The 17,221-nt window shown below is 48.7% G+C and overlaps 1 pseudogene; it reads right to left on the bottom strand.

Annotated features, from left to right (window-relative positions):
• Nucleotides 1–1,037: 1,037 nt before the first annotated feature.
• Nucleotides 1,038–17,221, bottom strand: part of LOC141244296 (translation factor GUF1, mitochondrial-like) — a 48,721-nt pseudogene continuing 32,537 nt past the window's right edge.

Here is a 17,221-nt window from a genome sequence, read left to right as displayed (position 1 = left end):
AATCTTGATTTCTTTCAGTGTTTCTTAAAGCCCTAAAGTTGCCATATGAAATGACTTTAGTTTTGTGCCATGTCTGTGATCTGCTTTTTTTCAACAACATTAAACAACTGAAAGAACATCCTCAGAGCCCGGTGATTCCATAATTTTTGCCAGGGGTTGTAGCTTTGTGCAATCCTTACCCAACCCCCACCCATTCCAAGAAAATGATAAACTTTTCAATAACCCATAAAAAATGCCAATATGATTATTCATATTGATGTGAGAACTGCGTTTGTTTATAAAAAAAAAACCATAAAACAGTATCATTACATAGATTTACACTACAAAAGACAAAAGTTACAAATCCTCCCCCCAGAATTGTTACATGTCCGCTTATCTTTTTTTTGTCTATACCATATAGAACAGACAAATGGAAGAGATTTATTATGCTTTGCGCATATAGAGCCATCATATTTTGCAGCGCTTTACAATCATCGCTGTCCCCACTGGGGCTCACAATCTAGATCCCCTGTCACTCTCTTTGGAGTGTGGGCGGAAACTCACAGGGAGAACACACAAACTTCTTGCAGATAAACTAAATTAACATCTTGTTTCAAACAGAAGTAGAGGGGCCCCATTGATTTATACGGGGGTCCGTGTACTGTATAATTTTTAGAACTGAGAAAAAAAATTAGCCCTGAATGCAGAACTCTACCATTCTAAAAATAAACTACAAGTAACCAGATGGCCTCCTTATAAATTAATGATCCCCCCACTTGCATTTGAACCAGGAATGCACAGGATGCTAATGCCATTTATCTGGGGTTTGTTGGTTCTAAAATGAAAAGATAAACGGACATGTGAACAGAGCCTTATTAATGTACTTGGCATTTATTATGCTCTGCAACATTAGCAAAAAACCCTTAAAGATCAGGTTTTATTAGGTTTCCTAATCTCAGGAATTGCAGCACGTTGGGAAATCTTTGTCCCAACCAGACTTGCATTTCTGCTTTTCTACATCCATAGTCTGCTGAGGAGGTAGTGTTAGTTCTACGGTGTCACTTGTCCAACCATCTCTTTAATACACTATTGAATGCATCTTTAGGCACATCGACACTGCCGATTTTCCTCATTTTTTTCTTGCCTTCAGCTTGTCTTTTCAGCAGCTTCATCTTCCTTGTGATATCGCCGCCATACTGCCAAAATACGAGTGATACAAGATATCAATATTCTATGAAAAGATTGGTGTATGAAGATTTTAAAATATTCTAAGGTTTAGTACTTCGGGGGCATCATTAATAAACCGGAGAGCTTCTGCATGGTTGGTGGAGTGCCTCTGCCGTAAGATGTAGTAACGGCAGAGTCAATAACAGTGGAAATAACAGACTAAGTACTGTTAAGCCTCATTCAGACGTCCATGTTACACGTACGTGTGTGTGTTTTTCATGGATAGGCTATATTGGGTACGTGTTCTATGATGCTTTTCACCTGTCCAAGTTTTTTATGGCAGCATGGATGAATATAAGTCTTTGGGTTCATGAAAAACACATACAGCACATGGATTGTGTCTGTGTACTATCCGTATATAAGACTGCATTGTATAGGAGGAACTTTGTCATTTATTTTCTTAATTCATCCGTGAAAATCCCCAATGGTAAAAACAGACACACTGAAGATACTGGTACCTTTTTTTCATATACGTGTTTAAACATGGACGGGTCAATGAGGCCTAAGGGGAATCGGGCAGCGAGTATCAGGCACTGACTGTATGACTCGGAAATGCTGTGACGTTTTGGAAAATAACAATTTAAAAGCTGCCGGTCAAAAAGTTGCATGTAAGACTAGTCGGACAGGAAGGTCCCGGCAGCTTCTCCCTGCACTCGCGTACACGGAGGGACCTGTGAGTCGCTGGTAGCGGGCGGGAGAATTTGCTGGGGACTGGTCTTTTTGACTAGTCTATAGCGCGTCTCGGTCCCCGGCGGCTTTTAGACTGTTTTTCTCTAAAACGCTGCGGTGTTTGAAAGTCAAACATACCTGGCTGAGAATATACAGCCAGTGCCTGATGCATGATGTCCATGTCTGCTGTCACGTTCCCTTTAAAGCAAAATGTATCACTTATAATATTTTAATAATTACAAAACAGATTTTTTACATGATTATGGAGGTAACCATCTTAACTGAACATTTGTTAGCTGCATTAAGGCTATGTGCCCACGATGCAGAAATGCAGCATATTTTTTACGCTTCTCCCTGGCGGGAAAAATGCATGCGGTTTTTACATCATTTTTCCCGGCAGGTAGAAGCGTTTGTCAAGCTTCTTTGCATGCATTTCTGCATGCGGGTTATCAAGCGCTTTTCCAAGCGATTTTAGCATCACTTGGAAAAGTGCTTGACAACTTGTTCACACTATATAAATCCATGCAACCGGCATGGATTTTATACAGTGTGACCAAGTTAGTTAAAAAAAAAAAAAAAAAAGTTTATACTCACCTTCCGATGTCCTCCCAGTGTTTTCGCTGCTCCGTCCGGTCTCTTGCACTGCTCTCGGCGTTGTGAAGGACCTACCATGATGTCACTGAGTCATGGACATGCTTAATGGACATGCTGCGGATTTTTGAGCGCAGCACAAACGCTGTGGAAAAATCAGCAGCATGGGCATTGACATTGTGGCTTGTCATTGGGGACCATGGGGGACGGATTACCTAGCGTTTTTTAAGCGGTTTCGCTGCGGAAATTCCGCGGCAGAAACGCTTGAAAAACGCATAGTGGGCACGCAGCCTTAGAGGTATTCTTTACCGCATGATATGAAGGTAATCCAGCTCAACGAACTGTGAATGCTTTTATTCACACAAATTGCATAACAAAGGACAGGATCAGCAGTACAGCTAGGAGAAATGCGTCAACTGTTTTCGGGTGACAGCCCACCACCAGTCAATAAGGGTGGGCTGTCACCCGAAATGCGTTTGTCACATTTCTCCTAACTACTGCTGATCCTGCCTCTGTTATGCACTTTGTGAATAAAAGCCTATTCACGGTACGTTGATCTGAATTACCTTCATTTTATGACTGTGCTATGCCACAACGTGATGTTTCCGTGCTCTGAACACTTTCAAGATGTTCCCTACGGTGAGCTGGATCCAATATTGCTTCTATATGTTACCCCAGCCACATGAACTATTCCTAAAGCATTCACTAAAATCTTGTTATCTTGCAGGCCTCATGTGCTCATGTTCTGTTATGATCACAAATAATCCTAGAATTACTTACAACTAATATTACCATTGTGGGTCCCTTCTTGCAATTGCTTTTAAGCAAAAAGCTGAAAAGGAGGAGGGTTGTTCGGGACTAACATCTCTAACAGTGCGGTGGCTCACTGGGTAATAAAGGGGTTAGGGCCAGCTTGGTATTATCAGCTGGCCTAAGCCCAAAGTTCATGGGGTCACGCCAATATTAGACATGACCGCCATGAATTTCTAGTAAAGTAATTAAAAAAAACACAACACCCAGAATAAAGTCCTTTAATTGAAATAAACACACAATTTTTTAATGTTCTAAATTAAACCATACTTACCATCACGCCCATTCCAGCTGAAGCCAATGTCTTCTGCAATAAAAGTAAAATAATAAACCAACATCATCCTTACCTTTCCATGGTTCCCAGGATGGCTCCAGCTCTGCTACATTCACATGACAGGCTGGATCGCAGCCGAAAGTTGCCATCCAGCTTGCTATGCCGCAGACACTGAGAAGCGCAGGCATGCTTGCGCTCCTCAGTGTCTGCCTGTGACGGCATCCAGATGAGCCGAGGTCATGTCCAATGAACTCGGCTCACCTCATGCACGTCACTGACAGCGTGGGAAAATTCTCCTGTGCTTGCAGTGAGCATGAGAGAATGTAGCAGAGCTGGAGCCGTCCTGGGAATCATGGAAAGGTAAGGATGATGTTGGTTTATTATTTTACTTTTATTGCAGAAGACAATGGCTTCAGCTGGAATGGGCGTGATGGTAAGTATAGTTTAATTTAGAACAATAAAGAATTGTGTGTTTATTTCAATTAAAGGACTTTATTCTGGGTGTTTGTGTTTTTTTTTAACTTTAACTATGGGGTTAGTAATGGGGGGTGTCTTTTAGACGCCTCTCCATTACTAACCTGGGCTTGATGTCAGCTGGCATTATAAGCTGACATCAACCCCAGCCCTATTACCCCACTGCCATCGCTACAGGGAAGTGGGAAGAGCGAGGCTAAGTGCCAGAATTGGCGCATCCTATGGATGCACCATTTCTGGGGCGGCTGACGGCTGGTGTTTCTAGCCTGGGAGGGGGCCAATATTCATGGCACCCTTCCTGGGCTATTAATATCAGCCCCCAGCTGTCTGCCTAGCCTTTGCTAGCTATTAAAATAGGGGGGACCCCACATAATTTTTTGGGGGGTCCCCCATTTTAATAGCTAGTAAAGGCTAGGTATTCAGCTGGGGGCTGATATTAGTAGCCTGGGAAGCTCAGTGGGTATTACCCCCTTCCCAGGCTTCAAACATCTGCCCCAGCCATCTGCTTAACCTCCGCTAGAGACTAAAATTACGGGGAACCCCACACCAATTTTTTTTTTAAGAAATCCTTTATTTTAGCACTAAATGACAAGTACAGTAATCAACACTATCACTGTACTTCTTATATATGTGACTGACATGTTTCTATCTATCTAATCTATGTGTGATGCTTTATTCTTTCTGTTCTAAATTGTCGGGTACCGAAGCTGAATTGCCGGCCGGCTTTTTTAAAGAGACGGTGCATGAAAACACTATTATTTTTTTAAATAAATCCTTTAACACTAAATGACAAGTACAGTAATCAACACTATCACTGTACTTATTATATATGTGACTGACATGTTTCTATCTATCTAATCTATGTGTGATGCTCTATTCTTTCTGTTCTAAATTGTCGGGTACCGGTGTATGCCGCTGCTGAATTGCTGGCTTTTCATGTAATACATTCTACATTATTCTTAGTTGTTTTCCTTCATGTAGAATTAACCTACAAGGAAAGAAAGGGTTTATTTTCATTCCGATATTTGTGTCACATTGACTTGCATTGGTTTCCGGTATCGGAATCGGCGATATCCGATATTTTTTGGATATTGGTCCGATCCAATCCGATCCGATATTTCCCGATATCGGAAGGTATCGCTCAACACTAGCCATCAATGAAGGTGCTAGGAAAGATGGCTGCCAGTCCTCGGCAGAGATGGACGGATGTGTGCATGATTCACGGAATGAAATGCAGATAGATGAACAGGAGGTCATATACAGATTATATTGGTCTGGCACCTTTCACTGACATAGGTGCTGTATCCGTTGTAAGGCAGCACTAGTCATCATAATGGGGAATACTCGCTTCGCTGCGACAATCAATGCACACGGGCAATGTCTTTCCATTTTTAAACAATGCTCAGCAGTTTATTACTTCTTAAACCACAGTTCACACAGTCCATCTTAGTCCGCCACCGGCATGTTTACACACTTAACATCCGGGAGTCTCTCAAGTAGCAGACAGGCCCAAGTGGCTCCAGTAACAGCCTTCAGCAAGGTAATAAAATAGCAATGTCCATATTAATGTCCATATAACACAGGGTATTACCTTTGCCGGGTTTAGCTGTCTCAGTCCATTACTCCGCCACCACTGTGGCTTTGCGGCTTCCCAGGTAGGGGTCTCCAGCCGTCGTTCCCTCAAAGGCCACTGACATCCACACAGGATCCAGGCTCTGCCTTTCAGGACTCTTACTCGAGCCTCTGCCTTCCAAGGCCACTAGCATCCACACAGGATCCAGGCTCTGCCTTTCAGGCACCAGGCTTCACTCGGCCTCACTAGGCCTCACACGGTCGGTGTCCCACACACACGGAAACAGGCCTTACGCCTCTCTCACAGAACACACCGAACACACCTGTCTCCCATCAAGCAGGGTTTATATATGCATCCCGTACACACACACACACACTGACAGGACCTTGCTGATGTCACAGTCATGTGATCAGACAGACATTCTGTGCGTGCAGGACCTGTGCTATGTCACAGTCATGTGACCAGTCACCTGAGGGGGAAGGTACATAGTCAGGTAAAACACATCCTGGACCATTACCGTAATGCCAGCAAGTCGCTGCATTACATACCCCCCCCCCTCTGTTCAAACTTGTGGGGTTGAACACATAATATACACAATCACTATAACCCCCAGCTCACATAGAGACCATGTACTTTACAATTGTGCTACTCAGCCCCTGGAACATTAGTCAATGACATTAGCCCATTCCTTAGGGACCTACCATTTGTCACTGTCACTGACTTCGTCAGGTCACCTTTCCGGGTTGTAACCTTGTCAGAGCTCCCCCGCTCCCAGCGGTCAGTTGTAACCTTGTCAGGTCTCCCCCGCTCCCAGCGGTCAGTCATAATCTTGTCAGACCTCCCCCGCTCCCAGCGGTCAGTCGTAACCTCGTCAGGTCTCCCCCGCTCCCAGCGGTCAGTCATACAGCGGTGTGACTCACATGCCCTGGTATCTAAGGTCTGGTTCGACTCCGTAATGTCCCGTCCTCTATTGGGTCGTTTGTATGGGCTGCTCAAACCTGAGTTACTGGAGGTCTCACTACCTCTAAACCCACGCCCACTACTCTCAAGACATCTTGAAAGGTCCCTAACTTCAGCTGTAGCTGTTCTGTTATTTAGGGGGCCCTTTCTCTGTCGGGTCTCACAATTTCTAGACGGCTGCCATCTTCTGCTGCTCAGATGATGCTGTCTATCCACTCGCAGTCTAGCGAGATTCAACTGTTCTACCTCTCGCAGGTAGGTCACTCGGTACTCCAACAGCATGCGCATATATCCCAGGCTTTCTTCTGTTCCTACAGCGGAGAATGATACCATGCCGTCTTCGTCGGGTATCCAGTCCTGACGATCATGTGGACTGCTTACTTTCACCACCCCAGACTTCTTGACCATCATCTGCATGGCTCGACCATTTCTCCCAACGAGCTTCCTCACCAGAACATGAGGCACCCGGATGACCTCTTCACGCATACTGTGAGCTTTCCTCATCAACTCCAGTTGTCTAACGGCTTGTTCCGTCTTCAACCGGAGAAACCGCTTTGTGCGAATACATCGCCAGTGCATGTCACTTAGGATAGCCACCCTCTTCACTGTGACTTCGGTCGTGGACAGGACCACCAGCTGTTTAGCTTCTGAGGTCAAGTACACCTTACAGGCTCCCACGGCCTTCTTAAACTCCTCATGCACGGACTCACTGGTGCATTCTTCCCTCAAATCCTCGGGTACATCTACAAGGCACTTGTACCGAGACGTTTCGGTCTCACCAGTGGTTTCCAGACGATCAACCAGCTCAGGTTTCAGGGGCAATTGACCTCAAGCTTCTTCACCCTGTATGCTTCCCCTGAGCTGACTCACAGCTACAAATTCACGAATTTTCGTCTTGACCACTTCCATCTCATATTTATGTGTGGTTAACACTCTCTTAGCTCTCCTCAGGTCCACCTTCTCATGGTATAAGGGAGTGAGTGCAACGTGTTCGCCCTTTTCCTTCTCCAAGAAGGCCTCGTTCACTGAGTGATACTTTGTCAGGCGACTTTTGAGCCCGGAAACTTCTTCCTCTAGCTCCGCCACTCGCCTCTCAGCGGCCCGTCTCTGAAGCTCTTCCTGCTTCAACAGCTCTTCCAGCAGCAGAGCTCTCTCAGACCTCTCCGTCTCCAATGTGCCCACTCGGCTCTCAATAGCCAGTCTCTCACGCCTCTCTTGCGTCCACTGGGTTTGTAGCAACTCCTTGAGCTGCTTGATCTCGGCTCCGACATCCACCGAACCCTCCGAGCCCACATCACTCGAGGAGGTATCTGCTTCATACCTCCCATGACCAGCGGTCAACTCCTGGCCCTGGTCTGTGGCTTTTCCGATGGACTCCTCCATCCTCTCTCGCTCAGCTTCCATCTTGCTGACTGTTTCCTTAAGGTACGTCTCCGCCTTCTGGAGAGTATCACAGGACATCTGTAGCTCCTTCACCTGAGCTTCCAGATCTAGGGTCTTTCCCCGAAGATCATCATTCTCCTCACGGGTGTCTTGCAGAGTGGTCTCAACCACTTGGCGCACTTGCCCTGCACCTGCCTTATCCTCCTCTAGTTTTTTCTTCACCTTGAGGAGATCCTCATAATCTCTCTTACTCTGTTGCAGTTCCCTACTGCGTTCACCACACTCCTTCTTGGAGTCACACAGCTCCTGGTTGAGCTGTTTGCGCAGTCATTCTAGGGTTTGTTCACGCCCAGCAACTTCATGCTGCAGCGCCTCTTTGAGGACAGACAGCTCTAACTGTACCAGGGAGAAGCGATCTTTCACCTCGCATAACTCATCTTCACACACCGCTCTGTCAATCTCTAATTGAAAAACCTCCTCCTTGATTTTGCGGCGGTCCTCCTTAATTCCATAGAACATTTCCTTCCAATGGTTAATTTCCGCGTTGCTTCCCTCCACATCTCGCTGCCAGTTCCTCATAGCCTGGTATATTTTCTGCTGTTCAGATTCCAGGTTCAGCTGGTATGAGGACACGTTCCCCAGGTTTTCCCTTAGTTGCGGCACGTCACTCTGATACTGCTGCCTGATAGGCTCCAGCTCTTGGTCATGACTGGCCGCCTCCTCTTTCAGGGCTGTCAGATCCTTCTGACTCGGTACCGTACCGGAGGTTGCTACTGGCAACATCACCTCCTTTTCTATCTCTAATGGAGGATCCACACTTGAAGCAAAGGCACACAGTACTACATTCTCTTTATTTTCATTTTCAGCGAGGACTACCGGAGCAACCTTTTTGTGGCCCTTGCGCCGTCGACGACGAGAGGGGGACTCTCTCCCCTCGTCTAGCCCCTCCTGACTGAACTCACTTTTTACTTTCATAGTGTCACAGTCAGCTACGGGGTCTGTGTCACTCCCCATGGTGTTGTGGACTAACAGGTCACCTCCCACTTTGACGTCACCCCCTTCTACTGGAGTTCCCCCGTTATCAACGGTCACATTGTCATTTTTAGGAGGTACCAACCCACAACCAGTAACAATTTCCAGTTTTCTGCACTCTACGCTGTTTTGAAAATCTGCCCCTTTTAGACTCCGCCCCCTTTTTAACAAACACACCTACAGGGTAATTTTTAGAAAAAAAATCAGCAATAGTCTTAGGACTTAGTTCACAACAGCTCTTACCACTTCCCCGGGCACTCTGGGACAACACTGGCGCCCCCGGAGAGTTCATAGAATGGTCCACTGCCGCCATTCCATATGGTGCCCACAGCTCCTGTGGTTGCTGCACCATGTCCAGTTTCATGTCCAGTAGACGTTTCTCATATATGCGGTCCGACTCATCAGACCCATTTGCTGCTCCGTTCACAGCCATCGCGGTGCACTGTTCACACCAGAACTTCACCGCTCTCCCCGGAAAATTTTCGTGGCCCCGCCGAACCACAGCAAAACCGGATTTGAGTGCGACGACAACCTTCGCAACCCCGCCGAGTTGCAGCCAGATGCTTTAAACTTCGTGAGCCCCGCCGAGCCACGGCAAACCAGGTTTGAGTGCGACGCCAATCTTCGCAACCCCGCCGAGTTGCAGCCAGATGCTTTAATCCACACTCGTCCTGTGCCGTTGCCCCTAGCAACCGGGCTGCAGCTGCCCGCACTCTCGAACCATATGTAAGGCAGCACTAGTCATCATAATGGGGAATACTCGTTTTGCTGCGACAATCAATGCACACGTGCGATGTCTTTCCGTTTTTAAACAATGCTCAGCAGTTTATTACTTCATAAACCACAGTTCACACAGTCCATCTTAGTCCGCCACCGGCATGTTTCCACACTTAACATCCGGGAGTCTCTCAAGTAGCAGACAGGCCCAAGTGGCCCAAGTAACAGCCTTCAGCAAGGTAATAAAATAGCAATGTCCATATTAATGTCCATATAACACAGGGTATTACCTTTGCCGGGTTTAGCTGTCTCAGTCCATTACTCCGCCACCACTGTGGCTTTGCGGCTTCCCAGGTAGGGGTCTCCAGCCGTCGTTCCCTCAAAGGCCACTGACATCCACACAGGATCCAGGCTCTGCCTTTCAGGACTCTTACTCAAGCCTCTGCCTTCCAAGGCCACTAGCATCCACACAGGATCCAGGCTCTGCCTTTCAGGCACCAGGCTTCACTCGGCCTCACTAGGCCTCACACGGTCGGTGTCCCACACACACGGGAACAGGCCTTACGCCTCTCTCACAGAACACACCGAACACACCTGTCTCCCATCAAGCAGAGTTTATATATGCATCCCGTGCACACACACACACACTGACAGGACCTTGCTGATGTCACAGTCATGTGATCAGACAGACATTCGGTGCGTGCAGGACCTGTGCTATGTCACAGTCATGTGACCAGTCACCTGAGGGGGAAGGTACATGGTCAGGTAAAACACATCCTGGACGATTACCGTAATGCCAGCAAGTCGCTGTATTACACCGTGTACTGCCTTTTCTACAATAGTCAATTAGCACATGGCAGAAAAAATTAGCTATTTTCAGAGTTTTCCTTTACATCCATTGAAAACTAGAAAGATGGATTTATAAAAAATACACGTGCTTTACTTTTTTTTTAATACTGACTAGAATTTAACAAAAACACAAAAGGTGTTAAATCTAAAAGTTTGTTTAAATAGAGAAAGTGTTTGACAAGTTAATATATTCTTCAACCCTGCCACACAAGGCTTCAATACTTTATAACCTTAGAGACATTGCTTGATCTTCCGGCTGAGCTGTAAATTGAGAAAATCATAATCTTTGAATGGGCGTTAATATATATATATATTTTTTTTAAATCAAAGCAGCAAAAGCACTATATATATAAGACATACAATACATACACATTTTGCCAAGACGTTCTTTCTGTAGGCTTTAATTCTGAAAAAGAAGAGGTATAATATAACAGGACACACAGAAATAAGCATGCTGTTAGGGTATGTGCACACGATGCAGAAATGCTCAGGATTTTTTCCTGAGCGTTTCTGCATCTCTCTGGCAGGAAAAAACGCATGCGGATTGTACATGTGGTTTCCTGCCAGGGGCATGCGGAAATGAAGCGGTCTTCACTTTCATTTCCGCATGCGGGTTGACAAGCGCTTCCCAAGCGATTTTAGCATCACTTGGAAAGTGCTTGTCAACTTCACACTACATAAATCCATGTGACGCGCCCCCTGGGCCTGTGTTGTGCAGGGAACCCGGAACCGGGCCTGTTGTAGAATGCTGGGGGTTGTAGTCTCCGTGTGGCGGTGACCTGGTCCGTGCCCAGGGTGGTCAAACCAGTGGCAGTCTTAATGTATAGCAAATGTCCGACTACGCCACCCGTGGATTGCGGTCAGTGGGGACCGCCGCTGCGCTGCCAACCGCTGAGGCTGATGTTGTTTGCGCAGCCGAGTATGGGATAACTCCCCACGGGAGAAGTATTGCCTCAGGGCAGCTAATGTGAGAGATGATGGGAGTGATGGTGTGAGGGTCCCAGTGCTAATGGTGCTGGTGCGGCAAGGAGACGTGAGGTGCAGTTCAGGGTCTTTACTGATGGTACAAGGCAGACCCTCCCGGGAGTACTGGCTAGTATAAGGGGCCTGGTCAGTCTGCGAGCAAGCAGGAGTTCCCCTGGCCAGGTGGAGTTGTAGGCCTCCCCGTTTATCTGCACTCTTCCTGGCTACCTTGCTGTCAGCGGTTACAAGTAGCCCACGTCCCTGAGCATACCGTGTGGTGCTCACCCGTATGGCTGGTGACTTGGGGCCTTCTGTTAGCCTCCGCTCCTGGATGGCGGCGCTGGTCCCTTCTTTGTGACTGAGCCTCCGGGCTTCTATGGCCAGAGGACCTGGAATCCCCTGCCGGTTGGTTTCTGCTGCTGGGTATATATCAGTCCCCACAGCCTCGGACTCCTGTGTCCGGTTTTAGTAACTTCAGCCAGGGCGAGCTATATCTCTGCTCACAGCCCCTGGCCTTCAGCTGCTGCTCCTACAGAGCTCCTGTTCTCACTTTCCCTCTCCAGACTCTGACTGCTCTGCTTGTTCTGCAGGCTCTGTCTCTGTCTAACCTAATCCCGCCCCAGACCCAGTTTATAAGGGCAGATTCCTCCCCTCCCAGGTCTGGGTGGGCAGTGTTGCATGCTTAGGGCTCCTGACCAGAGAAACCTCCCACTTGCTCTCAGACATAATATCTCTATTACTGTGGCAACCAGACCCCTGGGGTGTCACATTCCCCCCTAGTAAATTTTAGTACTCCGGGACTAAACACATTTTTAAAACATAATAACAGGGTATAACAATAATTCGATAACATATTTACAAGAAGCTGTAGTTCTTTAAAGGTCACGGGTGTCCATATCACCCAAGGTGAAGTTTTAAGGGAAGTAGGGGACCTGTCCAAAGCAAACCCCTTGCGTTGTCCTTGGGCGTGGCTGCAAGGCTGGAGCTAGCTACTTTGGGCCGCAAGTAGGCCACGCCAGACAGGTTTTCTCTTCCGCGGCCGTCTTCACAAGAGGCACCAAGGTGCAACTATCTACAAAACTGTTCCGGTTATCCAGCGTTCATAACCTGTTAGTCCATAAAAATCTGCAGGGTAACTGAGAAACATAATTAATAACAGGCAACAAACATAAACCATAAACAGTTAACAGATAAATTCACAGTGCATTAGTTTAGATTCTCCAGCGAGCGGGCATCTGACCTCTAGTGGACCTACGGAGCTCACTAACTGGTTCTGCACTACAGGGTGTAGGAGGTGTTATGGGTAAGCTGGGCAGCTGTCTGCGCACTCTTTGGCTCACTAGGGGCACGGCAGGCTTACTACTAGCAGAGGGTTGATCCTCCTGTACTGCTGGTGTGGACTCTTCTGCCTCTTGGGCCGGCTGCTCTTCCAGCTCTACCGGTTCCTCTGTAGGCACTTGCGGGGCTGGCTGGAGAAAGGTGAGGACGGGTACCACGACAGCGCCGTTTACTTGTGTCCAAGACCGGGGGAAGTCTCCGAGTACGGTACTGATCATTTCTTCCCTTTCCTCTGCGGGTTGAGGGTTTTCTTGATCTTCTTCAGGGCTTTGCAGCTGCTCGGGACACTTCTTCAGGTGGTCTCTGGAGACAATGGCTGTGGTTTCTCCTCCATCCTTACTGATTATGCAGATTTTTGGGTTCTCATGGCTTGATGGCAGTACGGTGTACGGGTCCTTCTCCCACTGGTCGTCCAACTTGTGGAGCCGCCTCTTCCTCTTCAAGACCTGCTCTCCAGGTACCAGGAGAACAGCGGGAGCATACTGGTTATAAGCCTTCTCTTGCCTTTCTCTAGCTTGAGACAGACTTTGCTCGACGCTCTCCTGTACTTTCCGATACTGCTGCTGCCGTTCTGTATCCCAGTCTGCCTCTGGCGAGGTGTCCTCAGGCGTCAGGACTCCCATATCCAGGTCAATAGGCAGCTTACCAGGTCTTGCTCTCATTAGGTAAGCCGGGGTACAGTTGGTTGAACCTACAGGGATGTGGTTATACAGGTCCACCAGATCGGGCAGTTTCTCAGGCCACAGATTGCATTCTTCCAGGGGCAATGTTTTTAGCAGATCTATCATCACCTGGTTCATCTTCTCGCAGAGTCCATTGGTTTGAGGGTGATAGGGCGTTGTTCTTATCTTCTTGCAGCCATAGAGGTTGCAGAACTCCTGGAAGACCTCGGCTTCGAAGGCTGGTCCTTGGTCTGTCAACACTTGGTCCGGGTACCCGTGTGGACGGCAGAAGTGCTGCTGGAAGGCTCTAGGTGCTGTTTGAGCCGTTAAGTCCTTGACCGGGACCACAACCAGGAACCGGGAGTAATGATCTACGATTGTGAGGGCGTAGACATACCCAGATCTGCTTGGAGCCAGTTTCACATGGTCCAGGGCTACCAGTTCCAGTGGCTGTCTGGTGATGATGGGCTGCAGGGGAGTCTTCTGGCTGGCTCGGTCTTTTCTTCTCAGGTGGCACGGGCCACAGTCTCTGCACCACCTCTCGATGACTCCTCTCATGCCTACCCAGTAGAACCGTTCACGCAACAAGAACTCCAGCTTCTTCCATCCGAAATGCCCTGCTCCGTTGTGGTATGCCTCCAGAACCATAGCCGCGTCTCGTCTTGGGACCACTACCTGCCAGGTCAACTCATGTGTTCGAGAGTTAACCATTCTCCGGCACAGCTTCTCCCTGTAGAGGAACAGCTTACTTTTCTCCTTCCACAGTTGCTTGGTCTCCTCCGGAGCATCTGGGTCAAGACGGGCATCGGCCTGGGTCAGCATTTCCTTCACCAAATGGACTGCGGGATCACTGTCTTGCGTCTCCGCCCAGTTGTAGTGGGGCAAGGGATTGAATGTCATGGAGCGCCTGTCCTTCACACGGTGGGAATACAGGGTAATCCCATGACGGTGGAACGCAGGGAGCTCAACTTCTTCCAGATCTTCTGGATCTTCCCCTACGTCCGGTAAGTTCGGCATTCTAGACAGGGCATCCGCGTTGGCATTTGAGCGTCCTGCCCGGTATCTGATGGTGAATTCAAAGTTGGACAGGCGGGCCATCCATCTCTGTTCCAGGGCACCGAGCCTTGCAGTGTCCAGGTGTGTCAACGGGTTGTTATCCGTGAACACGGTGAATTTGGAGGAGGCAAGGTAATGCTTGAAACGTTCGGTCACTGCCCACACTACTGCCAGGAACTCCAGCTTGAATGAGCTATAATTCTCAGGGTTCCTCTCCGTGGGCAGTAGCTTTCGGCTGGCGTAAGCGATTATCCGTTTTTTCCCTTGCTGGATCTGGGACAGTACGGCTCCTAGCCCGATGTTGCTTGCGTCCGTGTGGAGGATAAAGGGCTGGCTGTAGTCTGGATATGCCAGGATTTCATCCCCCGTGAGGGCCATCTTCAGCTGGCAGAAGGACTCCTCTTCCAGCTTTTCCCACCTAAAGGGCGGCTTCTGGTTTTTGGCTTTCCGAGATTGACCTATCAGGAGGTCCTGCATAGGGGCTGCCATTTTGGTGAAACCGGGAATGAATCTTCGGTAGTAGCCTACCAACCCGAGGAACTGCCGCACTTCCTTTATGCTGGAGGGTCTTGGCCAGTCCTTAATCACGGTGATCTTATCAGGGTCAGGAGCCACTCCGTCAGCACTCACCACGTGTCCCAGGTATTGCACCTTTGGTTTCAGGAGGTGACACTTGGAGGGTTTCACCTTTAGGCCGTAGTTTGCCAGAGCTTCGAACACTTCTGCCAGGTGTTTCAGGTGGTCCTCGTAGGTCTTGGAATAGACGATGACATCGTCCAGGTATAACAGGACCGTCTCGAAGTTCCGGTGTCCCAAACAGCATTCCATCAACCGTTGGAAGGTTCCTGGTGCGTTGCAGAGCCCGAACGGCATACAGTTAAATTCGCTGAGACCCATCGGGGTGGTGAATGCGGTCTTCTCCCGGTCCGCCTCTGCTACAGGAACCTGCCAGTACCCGCTAGTGAGATCCAAAGTAGAGAAGAAGTTAGCAGATTTTAATGCAGCTAAGGACTCTTCTATCCTTGGTAACGGGTACGCATCTTTGTGTGTGATACGGTTGACCTTCCTGTAGTCTACACACATTCTCATGGTGTTGTCTTTCTTTTTCACTAAGACTAGTGGAGCTGCCCAGGGGCTACAGCTGTCCCTGATTACCCCAGCCTCCTTCATGTCTCTAAGCATCCCCTTGGCGTGTTGGTAGTGTGCCGGGGGTACGGGTCGGTATCTCTCCTTTATGGGAGGATGGTCTCCCGTGGGGATGTGATGTTCTACCCCTTTACTAGCCTGAAGTCTAGCGGGTGTTTACTAAACACTCTCTCGTACTCTCGAACCACCCGATAGACTCCCTGTTTCTGGTGTGAGGGAGTGGAGTCAGTACCCAAATGCAGTTGCTGACACCAGTCCTCCATTGGTTTCTTAGAGCCGTTACCTTCCTCTGGTTGAGATGGAGGCAAGGGTTCCACGGCCTGTACAGAGTTCTGGTTGATGGTGAACAATTTGGCTAGCGTGGCATACCGGGGCAGGTGTACTTCTCTCTCCCCGATATTTATGATGCGAACGGGCACCCTCCCATGGCGTACATCGACCACCCCCCGTGCTGTCAAAATGGTGGGCCTACTGTCTGAGTAGACGGGTTCTACCATTGCTTGGTAGTCTCTACCTCTTAGACCAATAGCTGCCCGGCACCAAATCATCATCTCACTTTTTGGGGGCATGGCAATAGGGAACTGGTCACACATTCTCACGCTACCTATCTCGCCACCAGATAGTTCCACCTGTTGCCGTTTCATCAGTGCCCGGATCTCTTTTTGGAGCACACGCTGCTGGCTGGAACTGGCGTTCTTGGCAACCTGTTGCAAAATAAGAATCACCTCTGCAAGACAATTTTCAATCACATTAGTTCCCAAGGTTATTCTAGGGTGACTCTCATGACGGTCTATGTCCACTATAATCAGTCCTTGTGCCGCCAGTTCGACTTTACCGATCTTAATGGTCACCTCTTTGAATCCCACCTGCGGCACGGGCTGACCATTGCTGGCGATGATACTCAGGTCGTCATCTGGGTAGCGGGTTATGTCCGAGTCATTCCAGTACTGTTTAAAGAGCACGTACGGGATGGTGGTCACCTGTGACCCAGTGTCTAGTAGGGCACTCATAGGAATGCCATCCAGTACCACAGGCAAGATTGGACGTCCCCCTACTATTTATCACGCCAGTTTGATGGGCCTGATGGTCTTATGCCTGGGGGTTGGCCCTCTACCCCAGGTTGTGCCCGTTTAAATGACAGTACCTTGCCACATGTCCGGGTTGATTGCAGCGGCGGCAGATGGGTCGTCCGTCCTCGTTGTATCTGTCGCTGGGTCTTCCTCTGGCCGGTGGGGTCCTCCTCAGTCGGCGCCACGGGACGTCCTCCGGTCCGGATGCCAGCTGGATCTTTCCTGGAGAAGAGACCTGTAAAGACTGCACAGTTCTGGTTAGCGCGGCAACGCTCTTAGTCAGCTCTTGGACCTGATGGTGCAGGTCTGTAGCCGGGTCACTGTTTAAAGCCTGCGCATCAGCTCCCACAGGCCCTGCAGACAAGGGCGCCGTCTCCTGGTGGTAAGTGATAGCAGGGGGCCTGTGGGTCACAGCGCCACCTGGTGCCGGTTCTCGGAGCACCTGGAT

Source organism: Phyllobates terribilis, unplaced genomic scaffold, assembly GCF_046119375.1.
Source record: "Phyllobates terribilis strain yellow unplaced genomic scaffold, ASM4611937v1 Scaffold_1536__1_contigs__length_263636, whole genome shotgun sequence".
NCBI lineage: Eukaryota > Metazoa > Chordata > Amphibia > Anura > Dendrobatidae > Phyllobates > Phyllobates terribilis.
This window is presented reverse-complemented; position numbering and strand designations above follow the sequence as displayed.